The following is a 13,303-nucleotide window of genomic DNA, read 5'->3' as shown; positions in this document are numbered from 1 at the left end:
ACAAGCACTCGTGTTTTTTCAAGGATGCTCAACTTCTCGTGTATGTCTAGAAATATAACATAAGTACATTGCAATGTTTCTAATCACCACAAGATGGAGACAGACTCAATGCAATATGTGGCCTTGTCACTTGATAGAGAAAGCAAAAGGTATAAGAATGTAGTGAAATGACTTAGTTTTAAATAAAGCTAACGGAAATTTTCAAAACATTTTTGAAGCATATGTCGCTTACCCCCTTTGGTTTAGGAAGTTATAGGGGAGGAATGTGTAATTCAAAACCCGAATCAGGAGGAAATATGGAAGCTATACTTTGCAGATCATTTGATAGGTTTATAGACATTTGTTACACATTCAATGTGGGAATTAAGTGTCAATAAATTGCCAATAAATTTGGATAGACTCACATGATATAACACAGTCATCTGGTGCCTATTTTACATGTACAACACACTTGCTATTAGAGTTATTTGTGTCATTGGATCCAATGCCATTTTATAGTTGTGCTATTTTATATTTCTAATACATTTTCTTAAAAAAAAGAAACAAACTGTAAGCATTACATTGAAACAAATTATAACATACTCTGCCTCCAAGTAAGTGCTGCAAACTTTCAGTTGAGATGTTTAGTTTAAATGCTTTGATATAAGGATTTTCTAGCTAGCATTTACAGGTCTTAGTTTTTTTTTTTTTTTTATTGCTGTGAATCCCATGGCCAAGGCAACTTAGAGAAGAAAGAGTTTGCTGGGAGCTTAAAGTTTCAGAAGACATAAGTCCAAGGCCATCATGGAAGGGAGCATGGTAGCAACAGACAGGCTGGCATGATGCAGAAGCAGTAGTTGAGCGCTACAAATTGAGAGGACAACAAAAAGGAGGCAGAGCCAGAGGCACAAAGAGCTCATTGGAAATAGCATGGGCTTTTGAGACCTCCAAACCCACCCCCAGTAACACACCTCCTTCAACAAGGCCACACCTCCTAATCCTTCTCAAACAGTTCCACCAGCTTGGTACCAAGCATTCAAATATGTGAGCCTATCATGGCCATTCTTATTCAAGACATATAAATATTTAAAATTATTTGAGTTGCTTATTTTTACTAAAAATAGATTCTTATCTTGTACAATACATCCCCTCCACAGTTTCCTTCTCTCAACTCCTTCCAGTCCCCCTGCCCTACAAACACACATATCCCCTTTCCCCCAGATCCACTCCCCTTCTGTCTTAATTAAGGTTTCTATTGCTGTGAAGAAACACCATGACTATGGTAGTTCTTACAAAGGAAAACATTTAATTGTGTGGCGGCTTACAGTTCATAGTTTTTGTCCATTATCATCACAGTGGGGCATGGTAGCTGGAGAGTGGTTGCTGAGCTCTCTACATCTTGTGCAGACAACAGGAAGTGGTATGAGTCACTGGGTATGGCTTGAGCATATATGAGACTTCAAAACCTGCCTCCACAGTGACATGCTTCCTCCAATAAGGCCACGCCAACTCCAGCAAGGCCACATCTCTTAATAGTGCCACTCCCGTATGAGTTTATAGTGGCCAATTATATTCAAATGACCACATTTCACTCCCTGTACCCCATCAGCTTGTAACCACTCATAACGCAAAAATGCATTTAGTCCAGCTTCAAATTCCCCATAGTTTATCACAGTCTCAACAGTGTTTTAAAGTACCAAGTTCAAAGTCTCTTCTGAGATTCATATAATCTCTTAACTGTAATCCCCTATAAAATCAAAAAACAGATCACATACTTCCAACATATAATGCCACAGGATCTACATTACCATACCAAAATGTAGGGAAGGGAACATAGTGAGGAAATACTGGACCAAAGCAAGATCAAAACCCAGCTGGCTAAACTCCAAACTCTTTGTATCTATATCTGATGTAAAAACTCTCTTCAGTTCTCCAACTCCTTTCAGCTTTGTTGACTGTAACACACTGTTTTGTTGTTAGTATTTTACTCTTTTGGGAGGACCACCACCCAACTCCCAAATAAATTCACACACAGAGGCTTATTATTACTTATGAATGCCCAGCCTTAGCTTGGCTTAGTTTCTTACCAGCTTTTCTTAACTTTAAATTATCCTATCTTTTGCCTCTGGGCTTTTCCTTTTCTCTTACTCATGTAAATCTTACTCTTACTCCATGACTTGCTGTGTAACTGGGTGGCTAGCCCCTGGAGTCCACCTCCTTCTCTGGCTCCTCAATCTGATTTTTTCTTCCCAGATTTCTCCTTCTATTTATCTGCTCTGCCTGTAAGTCCCACCTATTTCTCTCTCCTGCCTCACTATTGGCCATTCAGCTCTGTATTAGACCATCAGGTGTTTTAGACAGGCCCAGTAACACAGCTTCACAGAGTTAAACAAATGCAACATAAATAAAAATAATACACCTTAAAATAATACTCTACTGCACTATTTTCTTTTGAGCTAATTCCACTGCCAGTTAGCAACTTTCCCCTACAGGTATCCCACAACTCTGTCATCTGTAATATCTTGGGGCCTCCAAGGCAGACCAGGCTTCTCCTTCACTCTTTCACACAATAGCCTCTCTGGACATCCATAGAGACACCCCTGACACATACCTGGTCTCCGCAGCTTTCCATAATCGTGGAGGAATGTTCCACAGTCCCTTTCTTCTACCTTAAAAACCTGAACCATGTGGCTGAAGCTGGCAAGTTCTGCTGCTTGTTGGGGCTGGAACATGGCCCCGTCATTCAGTTACATCTTCACCAGCTTTCTGTTTGCAGTGGTTTTCTTCACTGCCTATGCTGGCTGTCCTGAAACTGGATCTGTAGACCAGACTGGCCTTGCACAGAGATCTTCAATTACATCTTACCAGCTTTCTGTGTTTGATTGTTATCGTCAGTGCCTAAGCTTGACCATCCTGGAACTTGCTCTGTAGACCAAGCTGGCCTCAAACTCAGAGATCCATGAGCCTCTGCATCTGGAGTGCTGAGATTAAAGGCATGTACCATCACACCAAGCTCTAAGCTTTTCTTTTCATTCTTTTTCACAAGTGGGTTGCCCTGAGGTCACCACCTCCTTTATTCCATTTCTTAATCTGTTTATCTCCTTGAATACAGAGTTTAGCTCCATTCTACTTCCTGGTGCTCCTTTTCCTCCTCAAATTTTACATTTTGTACTTTAACTTAGTCAGCTTGCTCCTTTTCATTATAAATCTTCTTTAGAATTACCACTAATAACCACACGACAGTATATACTAGGCTGTTTTGAGGTTTCCTCTGCCAATGGAATTAATCCAAAACTATTCACTTAAGCCTCAGGCAGCCACATTCTTCACCAAAATATCACAAGAAAGATCTCTAGGCAACATACTAAAATTCGTCTCCTCTGAAGCCTCTCCAGCCAGGTCCCCACAGTTCAAATAACTCTTAGAACTCTGTCTTCCATGCTCCAATTAGCCCATTAAGCAGCAGTTAAAGCATTCCACTGCTTTTGTAACCCAAACTCCCAAAGTCCATATCATTCCAAACAAAAACATAGTCCAGCCTATCACAGCAATATTCCAGTCCCTGGTACCAACTTCTGTCTTAATTAGGGTTTCTATTGCTGTGAAGAGACACTTTGACCACAGCAACTCTTATAAAGGAAAACATATAATTGGGTGGCTTTCAGTTTAGAGGTTCAGTCCATTATCATCGTGGTGAGACATGGTAGCACACAGGCAGACATGATGCTGAAGAGGAAGCTGTGAGTTCAACATCTTGAGCAGGCAAAAGGAAGTGGTCTGAGTCACTGGCATAGCTTGAGCACATATGAGATCTGAAAGTCTGCCTCTACAGTGACACACTTCTTCCACCTAGGCTATACCTATCCCAACAAGGCCACACTTCCTAATAGTGCCACTCTCTATGAACTTATGGGGGTCAATTACATTCAAATTACCACATCCTCCATTTCCTCTTCAGAGAAGAGCAAGCCTTCAAGAGACAACAGCCAAACAGGAAATTAAAAAATTAAATTTAAAAACAATATTTCATCAGCTAATAAATTGATCTTTGTCATAAAATAGTTTCTGATCTTAGGGATGACCAAGAAAAATGACAGTTATAAAAGAATTTTCAAAATTTTATAATGAGAGAATTCTGGATATATTATTTGATTATTATAGTTATAAATATGATGGTTATTCTGAGTTATTAGAAATTAGAACATTTAATTTGAATACTTTAAAATGTTTCATTTAGTACTCAAATTGAGTTTACTAGTTTAAAGGAATTATTAAACAGGATGATTAAAATGTTTAGAATTACTGCTCAGAGGTAGCTTGAGGGGTTGAATTCATTATACTATTCCATGAATGTTTAAGAAGATAAATTTTGAGAGCAAAGAGTTCAGGAATAGAGCCTGGCATGGCTGGAACCTGTGGTTGCCTCCCAATTCTTCAAAATTACAATATCTCAAAATAAAAAAGAGAGGTGTTTTGTTTGGAAAATTAGCCAAATTAAAAATTCAGAAATCACTAGAATTTGTAAATTGTAATGAAGATTTATTGATGAGAACAATTTTACTTCCACATTGAAGAAAAACAAACTATTCAAAGCGCAGTAATGTTAGCTGTTCTGATTGAGGGTAGAAGGATACACAGTGAATTCCAAATGATGTGACATCGAATGGAATCAGTAAAGAAACATAACCCTCATTTCACTACCTAATACCATTTTAATGCTAAGACATTTCCCAAGACATGTGTGCTCATTTTAGCAGATGAATTAAAATATAAGTGCACATTGTCATAAATTATCACTTGCAGAGACGGCTGTGATAGAAATGTTAGAGTAGAATGCAATGCCATCTCACTGTTCAATTGAAGTAGAATGTAGGAGAAAATCTCTCAGAACAAATGGTGAAATGAAGAAAGCGTCTTTTGTTAAGCTTCTCAGAATCACCTTCACTTTCTCTTCCTGATCACCTGCCATTCAAAAGCTGACAATGACAATGAGGATTGCAGGGTGATATCAGCATTTACCAGAGCCCATGCACTCCGAAAAAGTCCTTTAGACAGATTGAAAGACAGCCTGAACTGACCTACTCTGGTGATGGGATGGCCAAACACCCTAATTGTCGTGCTAGAAACCTCATCCAACTACTGAGGGATCTGGATGCAGAGATCCATGGCTAGGCCCCGGGTGGAGCTCTGGGAGTCCAATTAGTGAGAATGAGGAGGGTTTATATGAGCAAGAATTGTTGAGACCAAGGTTGGATAAAGCACAGGGACAAATAGCCAAACGAATGGAAACACATGAACTATGAACCAATGGCTGAGGGGTCCCCAACTGGATCAGGCCCTCTGAATGGGTGAGACAGTTGATTGGCTTGATCCATTGGGGAGGCACCCAGGCAGTGGGACCGGGTCCTGTGCTCATTGCATGAGATGGCTGTTTGAAACCTGGGGCCTATGCAGGATCACTTGGCTCGGCCTGGGAGGAGGGGTCTGGACCTACCTGGGCTGAGTCTACCAGGTTGATCTCAGTCTGCAGGGAAGGCTTTGCCCTGGAGGAGATGGGAATGGGGGGCGGGCTGGGGGGAAGGTGAGGGGGGGCGGGAGGGGGGAGAACAAGGGATATCATGGCTGATATGTAGAACTGAATTGTATTGCAAAATAAAAAAAAAAAAGTCCTTTAGACAGATGCATCCTCTGAAGAAAACCACACACCTAATGACTAGGAACTGGATCCTGTGAAAACCATGCTGTGTCTCATTTGAACGTACATTTTATGTGTCTTGAGAACCATTAATACATTAGTTTTGTTTTACAAAATCTGTGAAATGTATTTGAAAGAGAACACTAACTATTTCAGTTACTGGAAATGTAATTTCCCTTGTTTCATTTGTGACCCAGTTGTGAGCTACATTTCAGAGTACTGAACTGCTCAACCTGGGTTGCCTGACATAGTTCCTTAGAGAGCTGTTTTTCCATGTTGCTAAGGAATATACCTCAGTACCCAGGGGAATGTTACTACAATCTCATTGCCTCTCTCAAATGGTTCTTATACTGAACATGTACCTTTACTGAAGAGGACAGCATCAAGCATCTTCTAATATGGAACCTTTTTACTTTTATTTATGCCCAACTTGCGATTAGCAGGATTGATGCTAAAGATCTAGCATCATTTTGACTCAATGTTGTAAGCCATTACAGTTAATGTGAGCTGTGTATTAGCTATTGAATTTCAGATGCTTACTAACAGGAAGCATATGATATTCCACTCTTAAATACATTTTTTTCTGGCTCTTTTGTTTCCTAATTCTTGTTAAATTTCTATAAGGAACTAAATTGCTTTTCTTTTCTCTCCTATATAATGCGTATGTTTTAAGATTTTTTTTATTATATATGTGTGTGTGTTTGTGTGTATTGTGTATTTGTCTACGTGTATATACACACATCACATGCATGCCTTGTTCCTGTGGAAGCCAGAGGGCATTGGAAATCCTGGAACTGGAATTACAGATAGCTTTGAGTAGCCATGTGGGTTCAGAGAACCTAACCTGGGTCCTCTACAAGGCCAGCCTCAATGCATATGTTTAATTTTTATTTCAATGCATATTATTTAATTATTTTCTAATTACTGATAATTTCATTGTGTTTACCATGACTCTTGGTTTATCTAAAATACGATATCAATACCATAATTCTGAAATCTGAGTAGTTTTCAACTCTGAGCCCAACTATGAGTACTTATGATGTAATATCACTAAGCATTATTAATGAAATATGTTGCTGGTTAGTATGTGTATACTAAGGGATTTCATTTATTACTGAAGATAGTAAAATCTGGTTGGTGAATAGAAACATCTCCAAATGTCACCCCATCCACAAATCAACTCTCTGACTTTGCAAAGGGTACAGGAAAGCATGTGCAGAGAGGACAGTGTCTCTGTAATAACATCCTAGGTTTCTGTTGAGTCATTATAAAATTGATGACTGGAACATTTCACAAGCAATTGCCTTTGCAAGGTGGCATGCTGTGACACAGGGGAGGCAACAGACTACATCTCCATCTGGGTCATCCTTTTTGACTTTTCACATTTTTCAAAGGTGCTTTGAAACAAATGTTACTGTGAAACAAATTGGTATTTCATATATTGATTATTACCAATCTTACTACAACCCATGACTCCATTGTTTCTTCCCTTCCACACGAATTACTGTGCTTAGGGTGTCCTGTATCTGAGGCTATCAGGATTATCCAACACTTTGCCTGCTCTGCAGGGAACACTTTCCAAAGAATGCTGATATTGTCATCGTCATTAACACCTTATGTATTTCTTAGTTAAAAGTTTGTTTTCTGTGTGTCTCTGCATCTGTTTCCATCAGTTGCTGGATTAAAGGCTCTCTGATGACAACCGGAGCAGTCACCAGTCTGATCACAGGAGATGGCCAGCTGAGGCTACCGTGTCCACTCTTGCTAGGGTCTTAGCTGGGGTCGTCCTTGTAGATTCGTGGGAGTTTCCCTTGCACCAGGTTTCTATCTGACCCCCAAATGCCCCCTGTATCAAGACATCACTTTCAGTACTCTCCTCTATCCACCCTCCAACCCGATCCCTCGTGTTCCCATCCCCACCTGCCCCCAGTCTACCCAGGAAATCTCTTCTATTTCCCCTTGCTTGGGAAATCCGTCTTTGGGACCTCCTTGTTACGTAGCTTTTCCGGGGCTGTGGCTTATAACTTGGTTATCCTTTACTTTACAGTTAATATCCACTTATGAGTGAGGACATGCCATGTTGATCTTTCTGGGTCTAGGTTACCTTACTCAGGATGATTTTTTTTTTCTAGTTCCATTCATTTGCCTGCAAATTTCCTGATGCCATTCCTTTTAACAGTTGAATAGTACTCCACTGTGTAAATGTACCACATTTTCTTAATCCGTTCTTTGGTTGTGAGCTATCTAGGTTGTTTCCAGGTTCTGCTGCTCTGAACATAGTTGAGAAAGTGTCCTTGTGGTATGATTGAGCTTCCTTTGGATATGTGCCCAAGAGTAGCTGGGTCTTAAGGTAGATTGATTCTCAATTTTCTGAGAAACTGCCATATTGATATCCTGCCACCAATGGAGGAGTGTTCCCCTTGCTCCACATCCTCTCTAATATGAGCTGTCACTTGTGTTATTGATCTTAGCCATTCTGACAGGTTTAAGATGGAATCTCATAGTTTTGATTTTCGTTTCCCTGATGGCTAAGGATATTGAACATTTCTTCAAGTGTATCTCAGTCATTTGAGATTCTTCTGTTGAGAATTCTCTGTTTAGGTCTGTACCCCATTTTTAATTGGATAATTTGGTTTGTTTTTGTTTTTTGTTTTTGATTTCTAGTTTCTTGAGTTATTTCTGTAATTTGGAGATCAGCCCTCTGTCAAAGGTGGGGTTGGTGAGGATCTTTTCCCGTTCCATGGACTGCTGTTTTATTGACAGCCCTTAGCTTTACAGAAGCTTTTCAATTTCAGGAGGTCTCATTTATTAATTGTTGATCTCAGTTTCTGTGCTACTGGTGTTCTATTTAGAAAGTTGTCTCCTGTGCCAATTTGTTCAAGGCAATAGTTCCCACTTTCTTTTCTATCAGATTCAGTGTTACTGGATTTCTGTTGAGGTCTTTGATCCACTTGAACTTGAGTTTTGTGCAGGGTGAGAGATAAGGATCTATTTGCATTCTTCTACATGTCAACATCCAGTTATACGAGCACTACTTGTTGACGATGCTTTCTTTTTTCCATTGTATAATTTTGGCCTTTTTTTTTTTTTGTCCAAAATCAGGTGTTCATAGGTATGTGGATTTATGTCAGGGTCTCCAGCTTGGTTCCACTGATCCACCAAGCTTAGGGAATCCTGGTTAAGTGCAGGAGAAAGGATTGTATGAGAGGAGGGAGGTGTGTGTGTGGGGGTCAAGGTCATCACAAGGGAACCTATAGAAACAACTAACCTAGGCTCATAGGAGCGCACAGAGTCTGGACTAGCAGCTAGGGAGGCTGCATGGGACCAACCTAGACCCTCTACATATGTGTGACAGTTATGTAGCTTGGGCTACTTATGGGACTCTTAACAGTACAAACAGTGCCTGTCCCTAACACTTTGGCTGGCTTTTAGAAACCTATACCTCATACTGGGTTGCCTTTCCCAGTCTTAATACAAGGAGAGGAGCTTAGTCTTATCTTTACTTGTTGTGCCATGCTTTGTTGACACCCATGGGAGGCCTGCCCCTTTCTGAACAGAAATGGAGGAAGAGTGGATTGAAGGAGTGGGGGATAGATGGGAGTAGGGAAATAGAAGGAGAGGAGGGAGGGGAAACTGTGGTTTGAATGTAAAGTAAATGAATAAACTTCATACAAAAAAGGTTAATTTTCTTCTAGCTAAGACTCAGCATTGAAAAATAGATGTACAAGTTCAGGATATTTTCTGTGTTGCATCTGAAGCTGGTAGTGCCATCAGCTATTGCATCTAAGCACTGAAGCACTGAAGTTCAGCAGTGGCCCTATTCCTAATTTCCCCATGTCTGTTGCGGCCACCATATTTACCTGAACATATTAAGTTTAGGAGTAGAATGGAATTTCTCCTGAATTGTTGACACTGTTAGTGGCAAGGTGAGGAAGCCAAACATTGGCTGTGTAAGTTTATATGTCTTGTAAACCTGAATTAGGGTATATTTTCATAGTAAGTGTAAGGAATGTGTGTAAGCAGTCTATCAGAGATAATAGAGTAGTGTACTGGGTAGAGTCTCTTACGTGATTCATGATTAAATTCTGCTCGGCGAGGAAGAAGACAAACCTAATTCAAACAGATACCCATTTAGCTTCTCCGTGGTGAGAAATACCATCAGAATTTAAATCCTCCAAGTATTGGCGTCAAATAAATCTGGTCCAGTGTTTTGGGCTTTTCTGAGTCTTGCTATGTATGTTCTTGGGAACAAGTTGCTTTCTCTTATGAAGCATTCATTTTCTTATTTCTGGCAAAGGAACACGTATGTGTATGAGTGGTATATTATGGGTGTTAATATGATACCATGTTGAAACATCTCACAACATACTTAGAATAATTCATTGACCTATTTAGTGGTTATGGTAGAATTGGTGAGAGGCTTGGTATCTAGATGGAAGAAGAGGAAGATTAAGAGAGAACTGTCATTTGGAGACCAGAGATAACAGGTTATCAGCACAAAGCAAGAAAGACCAAAAAAGTGCAAGGCACAATCGCACTGTTTGAATGCTTTTAAATTTGCATATGAGGTACTGTTCTTTTTTTTCTATTAAAAGACTTACTTAGAATGAGAAGCTGACTGAATCAGCCTTCAGAGGCATGTTACTGGGAACAGGATGCTTAGTACTGGAGATTTGATTGGCAGAGCCTCAGGTTCCCACTTTACTCACTCTGTCGAAGGTACAGAGGCTGCCATTTCAGCTGCTTTTGATGTGCAGTCGATCACGAAGAGTCCGGGAAGATTTCTTCATCTGGGCATCTTTCTGACACTGAGTGATCTCTGGTTTGTCCTTTTAAAGAAACCTGAGGCTCCTTATTGCTGCTATAAAAAGACAGCCTGGGGACAGATTTAGAGGTGGGCATGGGAGAGTGTCTTAGATGTGTGTACTCAACTGAAGCCAATTTTACAGCTGCTATGACCGTTACTGTGTTGTGTGTGAATTCTATAACGTAGAGTCCCCCATGTCTCATTCTAGGTGTAGCTGTGTTGAAATTCCTCTTCTGCACTTGAACTTCTATGGTCTATTTAGTTAAGGCCCTCAGCTTATTTTCTGTTTCCTAAGAAAGGAGCATCATTACTTTTCTTGTCTACCAGTCATTTCAAAAGCATTCTGACTCTTTCTTTTCCACCAATTCTCATCCTCACCACAATGCTCTGGTCTTCACAGCCAGGACATTTTTGACCTGTTAACAAAGTTGCAAATATAGAGTAAAATCAGACTAATTTCTTGCCTAAAATGAAAAGAGATATTAGAAATCTTAATGTGCTTGATTTGTTCTTGGTGACTCATTGCCACAAACTGCTCAGTACCCAGATGAGATTAGACCTAAACAAGGTTCTCCAACTTCAAAGAACCAAAAAATATGAATACTGCATAATTATGGAACATTAATGAATTTAGCAACATGGATGGTATCATAAAAAACAATTAGGTCAATATAGGAATTGAACCCTGTCTACTCCAAACATGGTCTGTGACCTGTAGCAATTACAGTATCTGGAAGCTTGTTAGATGTGCAGACTATTAGAATTGGAAGAACTGGAAGGACTGTTGAATCACAACAAACAGGCAGTAAAGCTCCCCAGAGAGTACATGGTCACATTAAACTATAAGGTCTACCATGCTACAAACACCAGGTACTCAAAGAAAGACAATTACAGAGTCATACAGTGCAGGAGCCCTCGTTAGTTGCGAACCATTGAACGAGTTACTTAGACTCACTGAGTTTACTGAACTAGAAACATAAGCCCTTCCCACTTCATAGGTTTTTTTGTGAAATAATGAAGTTAAGGAATCTTCAGTAGGCCTATATATAGAATGGTTATGTTAGCAATATTAACATTATTTTCATTGTAGAATGGGCAATGACAGTAATAGATTTTGATGCCAACGTGAGAGAGTTTGGTGAAGTTAAGATGACACCATCCTGGCCCTCTGAACTGTATTCCCAGCAAAACAGGCTTGAATTTTGTGTGACTGCATTTTTTCCAAATGTGTGTCCTAATATATGTATATAAACCTTTATAAATGGAAAAATGTATACTTCCTTAATGAAATTTCATGAATACTCCTCTTGCCTGGAGCACCTATAACCGCCCCCCCACACACACACACTTATATCATCTGTCCTGACTTTATTGGGCAGCCCTGTGTGATCTCAGGCAACTCTCATAATCTCTACCATTTTTTCCACACACCCTGTTCATCTGATGTTTAACATGAGTCACCATACGGTGACATTCCTCTTATATCTCTTTTCTTTGTTCTAACAGGATTATACTGTGTAGGAGTGCCTTGAATCCAGAAGCTACTCAGTAAATACTAACAGATGATATGATTAGACTAGGTTCTGTAGATAGCAGGAATTAAATCAAATTGAGTAATATTTCCAGAAAAAGCAGACTAGCATGACAGTAATTTCTTAAAATCAGTAAACATGTAAATTTATGCTGAACATCCAGACACTAGAGGGTCCCCAGGGAATCTGTAAAGTGAGGACGATAATAGATAACCACATCTCAGGATGATCATAAATAAAAGTAGAAATAGAGTTTGAAGCTGGGGATATAGCTCAGTACCTAAAAGGACTCACAGTGTAATTCCGAAGACCCGAGTTTAGATTTTGGAATCCACGTAGAAAGCCAAATGCCGTAGCGCACATCTGTAATCCTAGCATTTCTGCAGTTAGAAGAAAGGAGGAAGTGGGGCAGAGATAGGAAAATCCCATGAAAGCTCACAACCTGGCTAGCCTAGAGCACACCATGGAGAAGCAGAAACACTAAAAAACATCCTATCTCAGAACAAATTAAAAGTTGAGAGAGCAACTCCAGAAGATACCTGTGTACATGCACACATACACACAAAGATTAAAATAATAGAGATGTATCCTTAAATTGTTTGCCCTAATTGATATAGATTTGAAATACACAAGATCCTGTGTTCAGTCTTATTACCACAGACAGACAGACAAACAGACACACACACACACACACCACAAAATGTAACTTTAGTGGTTAGTTTTGTTTAAAAATACAGATAAATTAAAAGGCTACACCATTATTCATATTTAGTCATATAACAAGTAGCTAATATCCTTATAACTTCAAAAAATTCTCTATTTCATAAGCAATGAAGAATATTCATTTATTAGAATGAACTGTGGTGGTGATTGGGTAACAGAGTTTCTTAGGGGAGGGATATTGTTTTATTTATCTTCAAATATATAAATACTGAGGACTGATTTGGTAAGAGTAACTTGAGTATGTGTTTAATTTTCTTCCTGAAATTGATGCTTTCCAAAGAGTATACAAAATACAAAGAAAATCATATCACAGAAGTAATTAATGCTACATAATATGTTGCTTTTCAGTTCAGAATAAATATGTACCTATATTTAAGAAATAAGTGGGGATGGAGAGATGGCTCACTGGCCAAGTGTACATAACACTCTTGAGAAGATGTTAAGTCTGACTCCCAGGACCTTGGCTGGTTCACAACCACCTGCAACTCTAGATCCAGGTACTCTGACGCCCTCTTCTGGCCTCTGCCAACACCTGCATTCACATGCACTTGCACATGCCCACACACA

General features: G+C 39.5%; 1 protein-coding gene across 7 annotated transcripts in view; it reads left to right on the top strand.

Annotated features, from left to right (window-relative positions):
• Positions 1–13,303, top strand: part of Nav3 (neuron navigator 3) — a 775,186-nt gene that overhangs the window by 582,597 nt on the left and 179,286 nt on the right. The gene's annotated exons all lie outside the window — the stretch shown is intronic.

Source organism: Peromyscus californicus, unplaced genomic scaffold (genome assembly GCF_007827085.1).
Source record: "Peromyscus californicus insignis strain IS unplaced genomic scaffold, ASM782708v3 Scaffold_24__1_contigs__length_46423439, whole genome shotgun sequence".
NCBI lineage: Eukaryota > Metazoa > Chordata > Mammalia > Rodentia > Cricetidae > Peromyscus > Peromyscus californicus.
Note: the sequence above shows the minus strand (reverse complement) of the source record. Positions and strands in the feature narration are given on the sequence as shown.